The following is a 17,615-nucleotide window of genomic DNA, read 5'->3' as shown; positions in this document are numbered from 1 at the left end:
TCATGTGTCATGTGTCTTCAACTGTAAGAACTTTGTTTTAAATACAGCCTTCATTCCTCTAATGAGGATTTGAATTTTCTAATTAGCAGCCTTGTATCACACTAATAAATGGTGAACTTTTATTTTCTTCTGGCTTCTGGTCAATAATAAAAATTCCAAAAGGAGTATGTATGTATGTATGTATATACAGTATATGTGTATATATATATATATATATATATATATATATATATATATATACACACACACACACACACACACACACTTTTTTAACTTTATAATGCTTTTGAGAATTTGGGATCTTATATATATAATCAGCAGTTGCTAGGAATTTTAAGACTATGTGCGGTGAAGGACATTTGTGAATTTGTGATATGAAAAAACATTGAACAACTTGTGCGTGCATATTCAGATTTAAAACTAAATTAAAAAGAAAGAACAAATGTTTCACGCTCTAAATGGCTCAAGGTCAATTATAACCACCATCTTAATAATAAGTTAATAAGTTTACTACGAAAGTGTAGGTGCTCATATAATTTGCTGCGAAGCCAGAGAACCGTTATGAATTTTTGCACTGTGTACAAGTTATTGTGCATGCGAGTTTATGAGTGTCACTTGAACGCAAATACGCTTCCCGCTTAAATGCAAATTAGAGAGGCTCTTGTACAGTAATATGCAGCACTTCAGTCTATGGGGTCTTAGCTTAACTCTTCTAATTAGATCAGTTTCAGAGACAACAGAAATACAGTGCTGAGTGGATCACGACCTGTGTGGAGTTTAAGACATAATTAGCTGGGTGGTTCAAAGACTGAGGCGTCTCTACCTTGAAATGGGAAATAGAGGGTTAATGGGCTGCTCTACTGCAGATTTCCTGGGACGTAATAGGGTTAAATGTGTAAACATCATGATGACCTCAAGCTCTCATGCCTTGATGACCCTCTGGACAGCTGAACTCCTTTCCCTGGCGCCAAAACACTCAGCCTCAACTCTAAATGTCAGGGTGTCCTGGGAATGTCCTTGTTTTATCTCAGAATGATAGTTTGTGAAAAATGAGAGATGTGGAGGTGGTTCTGGGAGCACTTGGTAAGAGTAGGCAGCTACGCCAATTACTTGATGTAATTGACTTTTCTTAAATGTTCAGGTAGTGTCAGATAAATACAAATTAATTTGAGTTGCTATCTATCTACCTATCTATCTACCTATCTATCTATTATACACACACACACACACATACATGGGTTGGGCAATGAAACTGAAACACTGGCCAATTTAGTGTTGGAGGTTTCATGGCTATATTTGACCAGCCTGGTGGCCAATCTTCATTGATTCCATCATTAAGAGCACCGTGAGAAGGTTTAATTAGCAGAGTAATAGCAGTTTTGCTTAAAATATTGCAATGCACACAACATTATGGTGATACATCAGAGTTGGTGCACATCTTACTGCCGCATCTGTGACTCAGACAGCAAGTCTTTGTGTTGTATCAAGAGACACTGTATCTTAATTAATCTTAATTAATAATGTCAGCATACCACCAAGAAGGAAGAACCACATCCAACAGGAGTAGCTGTGTATGCAAGAGGAAGATGTCTGAAAGCGATGTCTGGGTGCTAACCCAGATTATATCTAAAAAACATAAAACCACAGCTGCCCAGCTCACTGCAGAATTAAATGTGCACCTCAACTCTCCTGTTTCCACCAAAACTGGCCGTCAGGAGCTCCACAGGGACAATATACATGGTCAGGCTGCTATAGCCAAACATTCGGTCAGTCGTGCCAAAGCCAAATGCTGGTTTCAGTGGTGCCAGTGGTGAAAATCTTGGGCTGTGGATGTGAAACACCTTTGTACTCTGATGAGTCTGCTTTCATTGTCTTTCCCACATCCGAGAGAGCTACGGTGTGGAGAAACCCTAAAGAAGCATACCACCCAGACTGCATGCCCAGAGTGAAGCATGGATCAGTGATGGTTTGGGCTGCAATATCATGGCTTTCCCTAGGCCCAATACTTGTGCTAGATGGGCGCCTCACTGCCAAGGACTACCGAACCATTCTGGAGGTCCATGCGCACCCAATGGAGTAAACATTATATCCTGAAAGGCGGTGCTATGTTTCAAGATGATAATGCACCAATACACACAGCAAGACTGGCGACAGAGTGGTTTGATGAACATGAAAGTGAAGTTCAACATCACTCCCACGGCCTCCACAGTCACCAGATGTAAATATTATTGAGCCACTTAATGAGTGTTTTGGAGGAACTAGTCAGTAAACGTCCTCCACAAGCATCAAGTAGTGACCTTGCCACTATTCTGCAAGAAGAATGGCTCATAATCCCTCTGGCCACTGTGCAAGACTTGTATCTGTCATTCACAAGATGAACTGATGCTGTTTTGGTTTACACCATACTAAATGCGATTTAAAATATATGAATTATTCCAAACTTTTGACTGGTAGTGTAATTTTACCCAATGCTTTCTACAAGAGTTAAATCAGTAGAGAAATAGTGGCAAATAAATGTCTATTTCCTACTATAACGCCTTCAACTGGATATGTGGGTAATGAAATAACATATGTTTTTGGCTAAAATATCAGGCTAAAATCTTGTGTTTCTCCCCGTTTTGTTCCTCTCTCTCTCTCAGGCCAGGGTAAGGGATGCAGTCAGGCAGCTGGTGATCGCTCCTGACAGGCTGCGCGTCTATTCTGCCTGGGAGAAAAGGTTGAAGAGTGAACCTAAAGATCAGAGACGGTGCTAGCGCTTGTTTCTCTCTCTCATAAAAATGCCAGCCGCCTTCGCCGTCTCCGTCAGTATCCACCTCCGCCTGCCGTTCGCAGTCACACAGACATGGCTAGCCTTAATGGGGCCCTGAGTGCTCCAAACAAACCCTGGCTCTGGTCCAGCCCTGTCACCTACCGCTGCCTTCCTGTTGAGTGCCACTAAAACACAAAGCTGGGAGGAGTGACAAAAATGATAGCACAGAACGATGCATTTATATGAAGACACATCATCTACTTTCACTAATGTATTTTGTTTTTTATGTAGCACTCCAAATTTAGTTGAATTGTTTTTGCACCTTTTCTCACTGAACTGTAATGTTCTGTTCAGGGTTACTGTAGTTAACTAAAACTAAAACCATTCAACTTTTGTTAACTAAAAGAAATAATAATAAAAAAAGCTTTATCTGGACTAAATTCAAACCCCAAAAAAGTTATTTTTAAAGCAAGCTGACATAATTTCTAATTTTTATGATTGGCTTAAATTGAACAAATTGAAACCAAAAATGACTAAAGATGTTTTTATAGGTAACTATAACATTTATATATTACATTTTTTTAATTAATATATTACTAAATTTTCTTTTTTTTTTTTTTTTTTTTTTTTAAATATATGCATTCTATGTGTAAACAAAGAAAAATAACTATCTATAAAATGACATTACAAAATGATTTCACATTCATCAGCAGAATCTCTGAGACGCCAACAAAAAAACAAGCAAATGAACAGAACATGAGTTAATAGAGCAGTAATGGCACTGACTGCCATTTTAGGGAGACCATATTTAGTGACATAGAGTCATTTTCTGTGTCTGATGCACCTCTATTAGAGAAAATAATTGAGACAGCTGGTGGATGAGTTATTACACAATATCTGGCTGGCTGGGAGAGAGGCGCGTGAGTGTGGTTGGTGGCAGCTGCTCTGGGTCTCTTGAGCAGTGAGATCGATGAGTGCCAAGCCTCTAATTCTTTAATGCACTTTCTGCTGGCCTCTTCTGCTTTCATTCACTGTGAGTTTTTGCAGCACTTATTCTCCGAGAACCTCAACTGAAAGAAAACTACAGGCCGAATCTATCCATCTGGAAAATTACCGTTTCGTGAAAAGTAGTCTCTTTAGGACGTTGGTTGGAAAGAAAGACTTGAAACCTAAGAGGACTCGGTGACGGCAGCAGAAAAGGAAAGCCATAATGGAGGTGAAGCAAGCTGCTTTATGATTAACGAGTACTTTAGTTCTTCTTCAGAATGAGAAAAAAATTATGACTTTAAATGATTTAAAAGAGAGCTGAAAAAAAGGATAGTTAGATGTATTGCCACATCAGGACAATCATGCACTAAAACAGACATTTTCAGTTATTTAATACGGCTACTATAAATAATACTATATTTTCTCTATGCAACTATGCAACAATACTATGATATATGATATATTTATGATATATATGTATGCACATATAGTGTCATTGTAATTACAAATATAATTATTTACAATCTTATAGTACACTTTTTTTTTTCCATATTATCATATTTGTGCATTACAAGTTTAAAACCCCCTGCTTTAGAGAGCAGAGTGATTTTTTCATGCCATTTAATGTTATAGATGTTTTTCCTGTTTCCTCACTCACACTACCATTCATAAATTACATTGTAAAGTATATTTAATTATTTAAACTATAATATTTCACACTGTTTTGTCCTCTTTTTAATCATATGAATGAAGTGTCTTGCTTGCTAAGACGGCATTGATTATCAAAAAAAAGAGTAAAACAGTGTGACATATCATTTAATGTGTTGTATTTTGTATTATTTTGATCTAGTTCATAAAAGGATGTCAAACGGAGAAAGTTGAGCCCACACCGTTCTTCTAATCACAATTCTTTTAAGTAAAATCATTTTAATTAGAAGACCAGTGTGTGCTCAAATAAACCAGTTTAGTGACCTTTTCTGAAGCAGATTTTAAATGCTAGATCAAAGCTGAGGAGTCACTGGACAGAGACTTGCTAAATAGAAAGGTTTGTTTGACTAACAGTTTCTGCAAGTCCTTTGGGGGTAATTAGTGTCTTTGCGAGAAACACCATCTCTTCATTTCTGAACAAATTAAAGATTCCTCTGAACTCACGGGTGGTTGAATTCTGGGTCCGTAAAAGTGAAGACTATTATTGCTAATGGCTGCAGAGTATTCAGGCCTGTTGATCAAGTAATGAAGCAGTTTATATTTCCTAGCATACTTTTTGTAAAGGAGAGGTGAAGGAGGTCAAGTTTACGAGACCACTGAGAGCCGAGTCTAGCCTCGATCGACCTCTCTGTCTTTGTGTAAACATGATGCTCTTTGAATCCAGGTGTGACGTCGTTTGAATTGTCATAACAGCATAAAAAATGAGAGGGAAAAAAGGGCTATTTTTCAAAGTGAGTCACTCCCCGTGCCCTTTTCACGGTCACTCTGATGACAACCCTGTCACAGCAAGCCTTTCCTGGTAACAGTGGGAGGCCACCTTAAAAAAAAAAAAAAAAAAAAAAAAGAAAAAACTTCTTAAATTACTCAAGGAGAAAAGGATTAAATGAAATGTCACAGAACCGGATGAATATTTTATCAAAGACAACACTATGATAAAACTTTATGCCAGAAGAATTACATGTTGACTGCTTTGATATTTGCAGTTCTCAACCAATCCCTTGAAACATAATTAAACGCTTTCAGGCTTTTCTTTTCAATCTATTCTTCATGTCACGCATCATATTACTCAAACGCGCCTCACCTTATGAGATCATTTTTCAGAAGCAAAGTCTCAGTAATGCTTTACGATTTGACATTCACAACCTGCATGTCAAAATGTTAAATCAGCTTATCAGATCCATGTTTCAAACAGAAGTATGCTTTTATGCATGAAAAAGTGATTTAATTATCATACATGATTTGCTATCCTTTAGCAGGCTTATAGTTACTGCAAGAGTAAAAGTTTGAGGTCAGTAAGATTTTTTTTCTCTTATGCTTACCGAGGTTACATTTATTAGATTAAAAAAATACAGTAAGAATTTAAAATGTCTATTTTCTATTTTAATATACTTTAAAATACTATTTTTTCACCATTATTACAATCTATAGAAATGATTCCTATACGAGTAAGAAACATTAATATTGCAAAATGAAAACAGACGTTTGATGTTTTTTTCTTTTTAAATTTTTTACTATAAAGTTCAAAAGTATAGCATACTTTTTTTAAACAATGTGAATTTAAAGGTCTTTAATATCACTTCAATCAATGCATACATGCTAAATAAAAGTATTTCTTAAACGTTCTCAAATACTTGCATTCATTATTATTTTGTATTATATTATCTTCAGTCACATTATTTAACATGTAATTCTGATAACTTCTTTGGTGCAAAACTTTGATACACAATTAATTGTGATCAATTTCCTTCAAAGCTCGCAGGCATATTTCTGTGTTTGCTTTGTGACCTTTCTGGCAACGCTAGTGCAGGATGTACAATATTTTTGCCTTATGATTCATGAACATAAATCCTTCTATGTGTTCGAGGTAAATGTCAAACAGGACAAATACAAAAACATATTATTTTACTTCAACGTGACTTTAGTCATCAGAGCATTAGATCACCTTCAGACCTCTGCTCAGTCGTGCATTTCCACAAACAAGCCCCAAAAGCTCTCACTGCAGGTAGCCATGTCTTTTTTGCTGCCGATGGCCAAATCTACAGGATATTATACACCCAGCACAATAAGCAGGAGCTTAAACAGACTCCGCTTTATGACGGTGTACATTTTTATCTATGCATTCAGTATTGTTACTGGTGGGCTGCACAACATATTTTAGGAACATCTGAAAAGAAACATTTTGACGGAAAATCTAGAAACTAAATCTAAAAATAAGAATATCACATCAGGACAATCAATTTGATAATCCCCACATTTTGGCAGCCCGAAAGGTGTTTTGATTCTGACTTCTGGAGTGAAATTGCAGTCTGTGAAAATTGGAAGTCTGAGAATTTATTTCCTGTCTGCTGCTTTTCAAACACGCCTCCGTTTGAAGCTAAGAGGAGCGAAATGAATGCCGTAAAAGCATATCAAGGCTTTCTACATGTGTTCTTGAGGGAAAAGTACGAAGTGTTAAGAGGGTCAGGAAGCGCTGCTCATAATGATAAAGCCCATCAAAATGTCAGCATTCATTTACGACTCAAGCAATGAATGACTGGCAGTTTATTTCTCTGAAGACCAGTTCTAATCGGCTCATAAACGAATAGAAATTAATGCTTTGCTTGTTTGTGTGTCAAATCCTGAGTTTTAGATTATTATTGCATTAGTCATCTGCCTATAAAATCTAACTTTCTGATTTATATAAAGTATCAGCATCATCATGGTACAGTAAAAACGGTATACTACTGTAAAACAGTGACATTAAATGATAGCATTCTTATTTCAAGCATGCTTTTTTTAATCATCTCCCACTTAGCTGACAAATGGTTGCAAAATGTCAGTCAGAGTTCAAAGGTTAAGTGCAGTTTTAACCATTTTATTGTAGTTTTCACCATTGAACTGAAAAAAACCCCTGCCATCTGACCGATGAATGAATACGCAATTGTCATTCTAATATGCCTCACTCACATACCTAATCTTACTCAACTAACTAATATTCATGAGCCAGCCTGATACATTTATATGTGTGTCCACCCCCTTTTCGGGTCATGTATATGCCCCTGCTAGAAATGAATAATAAAATGAAGAATATGCAAAATATTGATACACCAGGTCCCGTCGAACCATTATAAAGCTAACACTATCCTGTCACTGGACCAATCAGTGTGCAGCATCTGTGGTATTGGCCCCGTCTAATTCATTAGTTGGGGTGGTGGTGTGAAGGATGGGAATTAGTTCACAATGCTGACAGCTTCATTAGCTACAGTTTCTTGACAGGGTGACAAATGATGAGAAGACCAAAAATCAGAGGTCAGCTTCTACCGAAACCCTCCTCCAAATCTGTCCTCTGCGCTTCTTGACTTCACAAACACTTAACATTAATGCAAAAACAGCGCTGTTGAATACACAACAATAGCAAAAACATGGTTTGCTTTGTTTCCGTTATAAAATGGAGCTAAATCAATAGCGTCCAGTGAGCGGAGCCAATATCCAGCATAAATATCTAATTGAACCGAGGTATGTAGTCATAAAAAAGCCACAAGATTTGCATAAACATATTCCTATTTCTTTCCACTCGTCTTTTGCTACATGCAATCCAAGTTTTCCCACTCCATTAAAATATAAAAAGGTCTTTTTTATTTTTAAAATGTCACTTTTCTTTGACTGAGCATATGCTTCATCTCTTATGCTGCAAGGCTAATGTCGTCATATGCCAATGCAAATGCATTAAAAACTTAAAAGCACCTTTTTGAGCTTTAAACACATTTACATCTAACAGGTTAGCACTTTAGTGATCATTCTTCATTTATTCAATCTTTCTTATCCTTACTGTAGCCACAGGGGAGCATTTCAGACAACAGATGACCTCAGGCAGTCTCAAGCCTCAGGCAGTTTTTTGTCTAAACAACAGATAAGCGACATTTCGTCTTGCCATTACTCTTTCCTATACATAGAGTATGCACTCTGCATACTCCCAGGGGCAAATATATATAATGTAATATATAAAAACAACGATCGAGGCAAATGTTATATGGTTTCATTGAACAACACTGTTAAATTACATAACATAGTATAAAATATAAATGCCTGCAAAGGGTACCAAAGCACTGATAATTGCTGTTGTTACACTTACAGGTCTTTTTTGTTTAATATTGACCAAACATTTAATACAAATATCCAAATTTGGCCTCCCTTTTGCAATAAAAAATGCCTTATTTTCTTTAACAAAAACATGGACATCACAACCCTTAGTGAAATTAGTAGAACCGCTTAATTTTATTTAGTGTGATTTCTCTATGCTTAAGACCATAAAATCAATCACACTGTATTAATAAGATCATAGCCGTACCGTCTAGAGCTACAACTGTAATTTATAGATAATGCAATATAATTACAATTTATGTCATTTTATATTTTATTAAAGTTCTATTTCAACCTTTTATATAGTAGGTGGTTTTTTGTTTTTTTTTCGAGGAAAGGCACAACAATACTTCTCTGCTTAGGGCACCCAGCGGTCTGTGGTAACACTGATTCTGTTTGTTTTATTTTCAGTAATAAGAGGTGTTCTGGGGAGTGAGCCCAATCTTCTGGAACTCATTCAAAGACTTAAAGATGAGTTAAAAGCTCAATCTCTCTAATGGGCAAATGGAAAGAGAAGCTTCAGAGCAATCAGCAGTAATGACAGATTTAGAGTTTCGTTTAGTATAAAGTAGACTCTCTGGAGTGACTGGGCTTTAGATGATAAAGGAGAAGCGAGGCACGCAATCTCTAAATACTTGTACCGCTTTTTGTTTAAATTCATTTCATGACTTTTCACACATTTCGCTACGGCAGGCTCCCGTTGTGCTTTCACGCTGCGTTTCCTCTGCAGAGTAACATAACTGCTGCTCTGTGCAGAAAATAAACTGATTTCTGGGTCAGTGCATTGAGAAGTTTCTTTTGATAGCAGCCATAAATGATTAAGTAAATATCGAACGGGCGATTGAGAACTATTAAATACTTAATCATGATGAAATCTAATTTACATGAGCACTGGCCTTATATTTATAAGCAAATGTGAAAAAGCGACTGGAATATAAATAACCCAAAGTGTCTGGTTCGGTCAGAATTACTGAATAGAAAGCGAGTGCTTGCTTTTTAGTCACATCTTCGTAAAAATAAATGCGGTAAAAATTGAATAAAAGTTTTTTTTTGTTGTTTTTTTTTTTTTTTTACTTACAGTGCATTTCTAGTGCGAGTTGTAAATATAGGCCAAATATAGGCTTACATTAAACTTAAGTGGAATATTTTAGATTCACCAGCTTCTTTGGAATCCATTTGCAGAGGTTAATTTGAAAATAAAGAGAAATTAACCAAATTTTAAACAAATCGATACCATATGTGACAAACGGTCCAAGGAAACTTCACAGACTATTAAACAAACGCTAATGCTTGCTTTACGTGCTATCTGAATTATTGCAAATACAAGTTTCCTAATTGAAAATTGGACTTGAATGGCCTTTCATGTCATATTTACTACTTGACAGTTCTGGAATAATTTTTATGCATGTTTCCGATTTGGGAGGGTCATAAAAATTGTCTAAGGATGTCAACGCTTTTCTTTGTCTTGTCAGTGACGTATTCCTAGGCTAGATATGAACAAACATTAGAAACATACTGTACATTTTATAAGCTGAATTTCCAGGATAGACAGCGAACTGCATGTGTAGAGCGGTGAATGTTAACCAATGGGATGCTACATGTTATTCTTTCTGACATTAAAGCAAAAAAATGCGACAAGCTTGTAATCACAACTGCGTAATTGGGAAATAGGACATTTCTGATAGCGCGTGAAGGCAGCAGTTGAACAGGTTGACATAGTTCAGGATTCAGGAGGATTCAGGATTTAGTGCCCTCTGGTGACTTGGAGTGCAAACAACTGAACATTATTAGGGCTGCAAAATTAATATGAGCTGTTCACACACTGCAGACGTAAAGTGTGAGCCCAGACTTCTGTTCCAGACATTTGCAATTTTTTAATGCTAAAATGTTTTTTTATTACCAAAAACATACAGGTCAGTGAGTCTTTGTGGTTGCAACAAATCATTACCGTGTTTGAGCAGGTCAATTTGCCTGCACAACAATATTGACCAATGGTGTTTAAGACTTATTGACCAGCCTTTAGAGAATGTCCAGGATACCTGTTTGAAAACAATCAATTCTATTAGGTGCAGAACTTACACACTTTTAGCATACTCAGAATGTTTTTTTTATTTGATTAAAATGATTACGGCTGGCAATTTAATGTGTTAATAATTCATTGCAGTGAAAAATAACATGTTAAAATGATTAACATATGTATTACTAGACTCAAGCTACTTTTTGTGCTGTCTGTTTGATGCTTGACACAGCAATGTCTTTAAAATGTCTTTTGGGAGCAATTCACCACATCAAGTAACTTATTAAAAATTCAACCAGCCCTAGGTATTATTATTATTATTATTATTATTATTAAATTTGAAAGTTGTTTGTAATCCGTTGACCAGCAAATAAGCATCCCAAAGGCCAATGCAGAATACAAAAGAAATGATTTATGGTAATCTGTAGTCGAATTAACGTCACATTAAACACCCACACCTTCATTTCAATATTTTTATCTGCTGTTGTTGTTTTATTGCATTGTTGTTGCATTTTTAAGTGTGGGTCTCTTAAGTGGCATTTCAGATCTAAAATGAGACCATGAACATTTAAGTGAGAACACGATGAATGCTTCAGAGACAAAAGCGGCTCGTTACAAGTGGCGTGATATATCCTCACACCTGAAGAAATGAGGAAACTTACTTTTTAGCTATTAAATGCACTTTTGACAGATAGCGCTTTTCTTCCAACAGTGTACTGTATTTGCTCTCACAAAGGGCTTCAACATCTCCAGAATATCTAAAGCAACATGCCAGCACCGCAATTTGAAACCCGTCCTCTGCTCAATCGCATAGTTTGATCCTGTTCCCAGAAGCATGAATATGCTTGTCGTTAATGAGAAACTCTAATCTTCAAACCTCCTTTATCCCCTTCTAATGGACAGATTTCTTTCTGCCTTTCTTCCTGGTCAGATTTCTATAAAGGATCCAACAGAGCACTGCAGCAAAAAAAAAAAAAAAAAAAAAAAAAAACTTTCTAGGCAAATCATGTCAGACGTTTGTGATGCATGGACAAGAAAATTAACACTTCTGCAAAATTATTGTAAGAAAGGATATATTTTAGGTTCAATTCTATCTTCTGTTGTTTCCATTTCTTTTGTAGCAAGATTTTAATAACTTTCAAGTTAACTGAGATGTTAAGAAATGTTTTGCCACTTACACACGGATTATGAATATAAACTTTTCTGTTTAGTTTATCGATGCTATTTTAAGGAAAGTTCCCATCAGTTTTCAAAAACCAAACTGAGCCAATGCATCATTTATTCATTCATTCATTCATTCATTCAGTTTGTATATATGACAGATTTTCATGAAGATTTCTCTTTAGCAAAACCTTATTAAAATTAAATGTTTTCACATTATGCATAAAAATGAAACATTTATAGCAATAATAATGAATAATAATAAAGATTTGTGCACCCAGCCTTAAACTTATAGATACATTTAGGATAAATATGACTACACACCATATACATTTTGTAATAGGTACATGAGGAGTTTTATGACAACATGATAATTTAGATTTTACCTTCAGGATATGAATATCCTTGTATTCCTTACTAATGCTGCCTTCATTTCCTCTTGCCTGTAAAACGTGAGTTGAGCAGATCGAGCTTATCAGGTAAATGAAAAGTAATATTATAAGTAATATTGCACATTGTCCTATTAAATGAGGGCATCATATATTTTCATTCATGTCTCGCTAGCTTTAATTAAAGCCTCTGTGACTGAGTGAGGAAAAAAGCGGTTATCTGAGTGACGGCAGCCCTTCCTCTCACTCTGAACTTCAGCTCAGATTAAACAGAGGACGCTTCGGTCACGCTTACAGAGGCCTTTAGACGAAACATTATTAAAAGAAAAATCCTTTAGCAACATTTACAACAGTATAGCTGAAGATTTATCAACGCCAAACGAAAAATATCAAAGAGGTCTGTCTCAAAGAGCATTATGGGAATATAAGTCACTCTCAGACAACAGGCAAGATAAAAGTTTTTCTGTATTTCTATCAATACTGGAGATCAAGCTGGAGAATGGTTCAAATAAGAGAGCAGTCCGTATGATAGTTTCACCGTAGATGATCTTGAAGCAACAGGTCTTTGTATCTTGTAGCACAGAACTTGGGGGGAACACAGGTGGTAAGTAGCATTTGCACAAGCAGAGCAATGATAGTGAGTCCATTTTATAGGCATGAGATCAGACAAATACTGAGGGTGAGGTGTGTGCTTTAACATTTGTGCTGATTGGATGTTCGGATGAGTGAGAGATGCTTAGAACTCAGGTGACCACAACCGTTGTGATTGGTTAGTGGCAGAGTCTGGCTGATCTGTGACCATATAATCTTATTGCAATTGTAAGTTTATATTTCACAATTCAGACTTTTCAGAATTTTCACTTCTGAGTTTCAGTCACTTAAACTAAATGGCGCTTTAACTACTTTAAGAAAAATATGAGCTTTAGAACTGGCCCTTAAGCTCTGTAGGAGCTGGCAACATGCACTTCCGTTGTAAGTACCTAACTCTAAAACTATTTTCTTTCATAATGGACACTAACTTGTTCTGAACCCACTACATTGATTTGTTCATTTAAATATAAATTCCCATTAAAATGCAAACACACACTTGAAGCAGAGCATAGCTCCCATGTGTCAGTCATGCAATTCTTAAACCTGTATTAAGTCATGCATTAGTCTTACTCTGCAGCATCATTATATTTCTTCTAAGACTAACAGGGTCCAAGTAAGGCTACCCACTGCATGTGTCCTTTCCATTATTAATGTTTTGACGGTGTTCAGGCATATACTTTAACATTACGAATGTCTTAAAATCCTTTTCTGCATGCATATAAAGCGCTAACATGGCAAGAACTAACCCTGTGATGTTTATTCCGAGTGAGCAGCTACTGAGACAGATTTGTTTTATGAGATGTTAAGCTATTCCTATGCTCCGTTTGGCAGAAGCCATTTCAGAAAGAGTTTTTTCAGGTTAAAGGGGCATAAGAAGTGTCCAGGAGTTATGCTCACATGCAAACAAGTAGTTTTATAGATATTGCTTGTAAATTTCAAGTGTCATGGGCTTTTCCAGGCATGAAACAGATTTGATATTTTTTCACAAATACAAACAAGACTCGAGCAGCGATGGCAGCTTTCAAAACACTGCTACGGGAAGCTTTTGAATCCGTATTTTAAAGCTCGTCAGACACACACAAGTAATGCGCATTTAAAAAATAGGTACGGTACTTCACACTGCTTTGAACCTTGGAAACTGATTCATTTCGACAAAGCAAAAATCATAGTTTCTCCGAATGCAATGTTCTGTGTGAAGTGTCCTTGAATTCTACAGTTTCATTTGCTCAAGAATGCAACTGAGAGACGTTTTGCACCAAAAAAAACTGCATAGCTGTGTCTGTAATGCTTACACATACATACAGTTATAACACGCACTTAAATTGTTCATTTTCTATGGAATGGATCCAGGCTATGCTCTGGCCCCCGGGACAGCACCACAATGTGCTTGATATTTGCTTAATCAGATTAGATTTAAGGGTGAATCACAAAACATTTTTTTTCCCTTCAGTGGTGGAAACAAGGTTCATAAATTCCCACAATAAAACAAAACTCATTGTAATGAGTTGGTAGGTTTGTACAGTTGTTTCAAAGCAATAATTCATAAATTAAATATATATATATATATATATATATATATATATATATATATATATATATATATATATATATATATACACATACATACATACACACACACACACACACACACACATGCTATGTTTTAAGTATTTTTGTAATAAGATCTTGACATCAAAAAAGTTATATAGATATAGGTTTATTAGCATGTAAATGATGTGTTGAAATGCAGTATACAGTCATCTTAATTGATTATTTCTATCCAGGTTAACACTGCTTTGAATGCAAAATACATACGATTATATAATTTGTTTTTATAAACAATATTATATACAGTGGCTTGTGTCAGTAATTGCATTGTTGTCTTTATTTATAAAATGTAGTTAACACTTCTGAAGAAACCGGAAGCGTAAAGAAGACCCTGCTAACTTCCTAGAAATTGTGTGTAATAGGAGGAGACACTGCCTACAGTTATTTTATTTTTTCCACACTACTTTTTTTTTTCCATCACCTAAACCTGTTAGAAAGCGAAGAGCAAGCAAATCTCCTGTGTATGCGACTCAATCAAACAGAACTCTAAAACAAACAAACACAAAAACACTCACGGGGAGGTTCCTGACCAGAACTGCCTAAATCCTCTCAGCACCAACCTGTAACCTTCATTTTCAAGAAATATCTTGCAGCCAGCCAGTATTAGCCTGCTAATCTGTCCGTAGCTCTTTGCAGCTTGTGGCATCTGTTTGGAGCTCTGTTTAGTCCCTGATGTCCCATGTTGCAGCGGTAATGCCAGCAGTTTAGATAAAGCTGCGTCGTGATTACAGTCCACAGTGTGCAGCCTTCATAGAGGCTCACCTGTGGTGAAACTAATGCTTCTGAACACCTCCAGGTGTACAGCATGCAGCGTTTGATCCCTTTCTCCATTCTCCCCAAAACCTTCATGTCCGCCCCAGGGTCTGACAGCTGGACTGGGCCGACCTATTTACCACATCTCATCCACAGAGAGAGAATAATGAATGAGAACAACAAAAAAACCACTACACTACTCTGGAATTACACTTCAGATGAAACAGAATATACATCTTCCATATGATGTATTGTAATATGAGGCAACACGCTGTGTTTGTTGGAGAGCACTTCAAGCAAACAAGCCTAGACAGTGGGAAGATGTTTTCTATTTAAATGTGATTCACACAAGTTAATAAATAACATGCACGTCTTTTTGAAACTTCAGTTATTTTGCAATATACTCAACTAAAATCCAGCTTTTTTTTTTTCCAGTAGAGTTTTTCAGCAGAGCCAGATTTTTAGCTGAATCTGTGGTGATTCATAAAGTCAATGGATTCTGTTACTTTTAGAGGCAAATAAAGCATAAAATAAGTTTTATGAAGCAAAATGTTATATTTAATATAATAAAAAACAGAAACTGAACATTGTTTACGGCATTATTATGTAATTTTTGGACATCATTATAGGTGGCCTGATGGTGAATAAATTAACAGCAGTAAACTATCTTTTTAGAATCACAGCTTCAATACCAGTAAATACATTTGTTAAGCTGTAAATGATTTATTTATTTTTTTATAGGAATGTTCTTCTTTTGAATGTTGTATTCATGAAAAAGTATTTCCTTTAAAATATTTAGCAGCACACACAAATCAGCATATCAGAATGATTTCTGAAGGATGTCGTGACACTGAAGACTAATCAAAACTCTGAATAAAATTAAGTTTGAATATACTTCAATTCAATTGTTTTTAAAATGTTGTATTTCACAATATTGCTGTTTCCACTGGGATATTTTTCACGAAATATTTTACGAATATTTTTTACATGTATTTTCCACTATGTAATTTTACTGTTTAGGAGCCTAATAGTTTGAACAATAATTTTTGATATGAACCTTCCATATAAATCATAAAAATAAAGGTAGTGATCTATACGTTTTCCCACTGCACTGTGCTACAATCAATCAAAAAAAAAAAAAAAAAAAAGCAATGGCAGGAGTGTTAGAAACTCGTTATTTTTCCAGTTCTCTTTGATGTTGCTAAATAACATACTGTGGCTTTAATGGGATTGCTCTGACAGGGGAATATTGTTAGGAGGCATCGCACACTCCGTCTTGTTTAAGCTCCGTTTGTCTCTCTCTTTCTCAGCTGTATCTCTGGGGAACTGAAGCTAATGAACATCCAGAGAATATGAAACCTAGTGTAATACTGTTGGGATTTTGCCCTTTGTACAGAATCAAAGCCACTGCTGTTTGAGTGAGATAAAACACATTCCCCTCTCTGCTCAGCTCTGAATGAGAGTTGTTGTTCACAAACGCTCATCTTCTCCGTTCGCTCTGTTCTTATTTCTCGTTATCACTTTTTTTTCAGGAATTCCCTTTTTTTTAGGGCTGTCTTCTCTCAGGCAATATTAGTAGCATATCTGTTCAGACAGCTGAACAAACCAATATAAGGCCAGCAGATCATATCATGGTGGGGGAGACTAAAATTTCAATTTGATCCAGCTGAGATCCATCAACGATGCTCCTGTGCCTAAGGATGCAGGTGTTTACAGTTTAACACACCCTATATTTCTAGATTCATTTCCACGTACAAATCATTTCGTACATTGTTCTTTTCAGTGAGAGTTGACATTTATGTCGACAGAAGTATCAAAGACAGTTGGCAACCTTTATGCAAATTAGCAGAAACTACCAATGACTCGCAGATTGAATAACCACTAGCTGACACTGAAGAGGTGAAACAGGACACCCATATTTTTTTCTGCAGCCCAGGTACTAAGAGACTTATATTCCCTTTTCTATTCTTTTTAAAAAAAAATTAAAAAGGATTTAAAAAATGTTATAAGCTGTGAAACAAAACAGTAAAGTAATAAAAAATGATTCGAAAATCGAACAAAAAGTGTACACTGAAAAAATAAAAAAATAAAAAAGAAAGTGCAAAATATCACAAATTATTACAAAGAAACGTCAAATGGCACAAAAATGACAAAAATGTGATTTACCTGTAAAACTAATTATTTATGTACAAAAAAAGCCTACCAGCTGCTGAAGAGGTTGCGGTTGTCCTGACAAATTTTTAATTTAATGATGCGCCAAATGTTCTCTATATGAGAAAGATCTGGAATACAAGTCAATTCAGCAGCCGGACTCTTCCACTATGAAGCAACACTGTCATAATACAATATATGGTTTTGCGCTGACAAGTCATCTGGAGGGGAGCATATGTTGCTCTGAAGCCTTTATATACACCTTTCAGCATTCACAGTGCCTTCCAAAACACTATTTTATCATATCGCCTGTTTATCTTATAGCTTCTGCTTCTGCAACAATATTACAATAATAAGGAATGAATTAATAATTAATAATATC

The sequence above is a fragment of the Puntigrus tetrazona genome, chromosome 23, assembly GCF_018831695.1.
Source record: "Puntigrus tetrazona isolate hp1 chromosome 23, ASM1883169v1, whole genome shotgun sequence".
NCBI lineage: Eukaryota > Metazoa > Chordata > Actinopteri > Cypriniformes > Cyprinidae > Puntigrus > Puntigrus tetrazona.
This window is presented reverse-complemented; position numbering follows the sequence as displayed.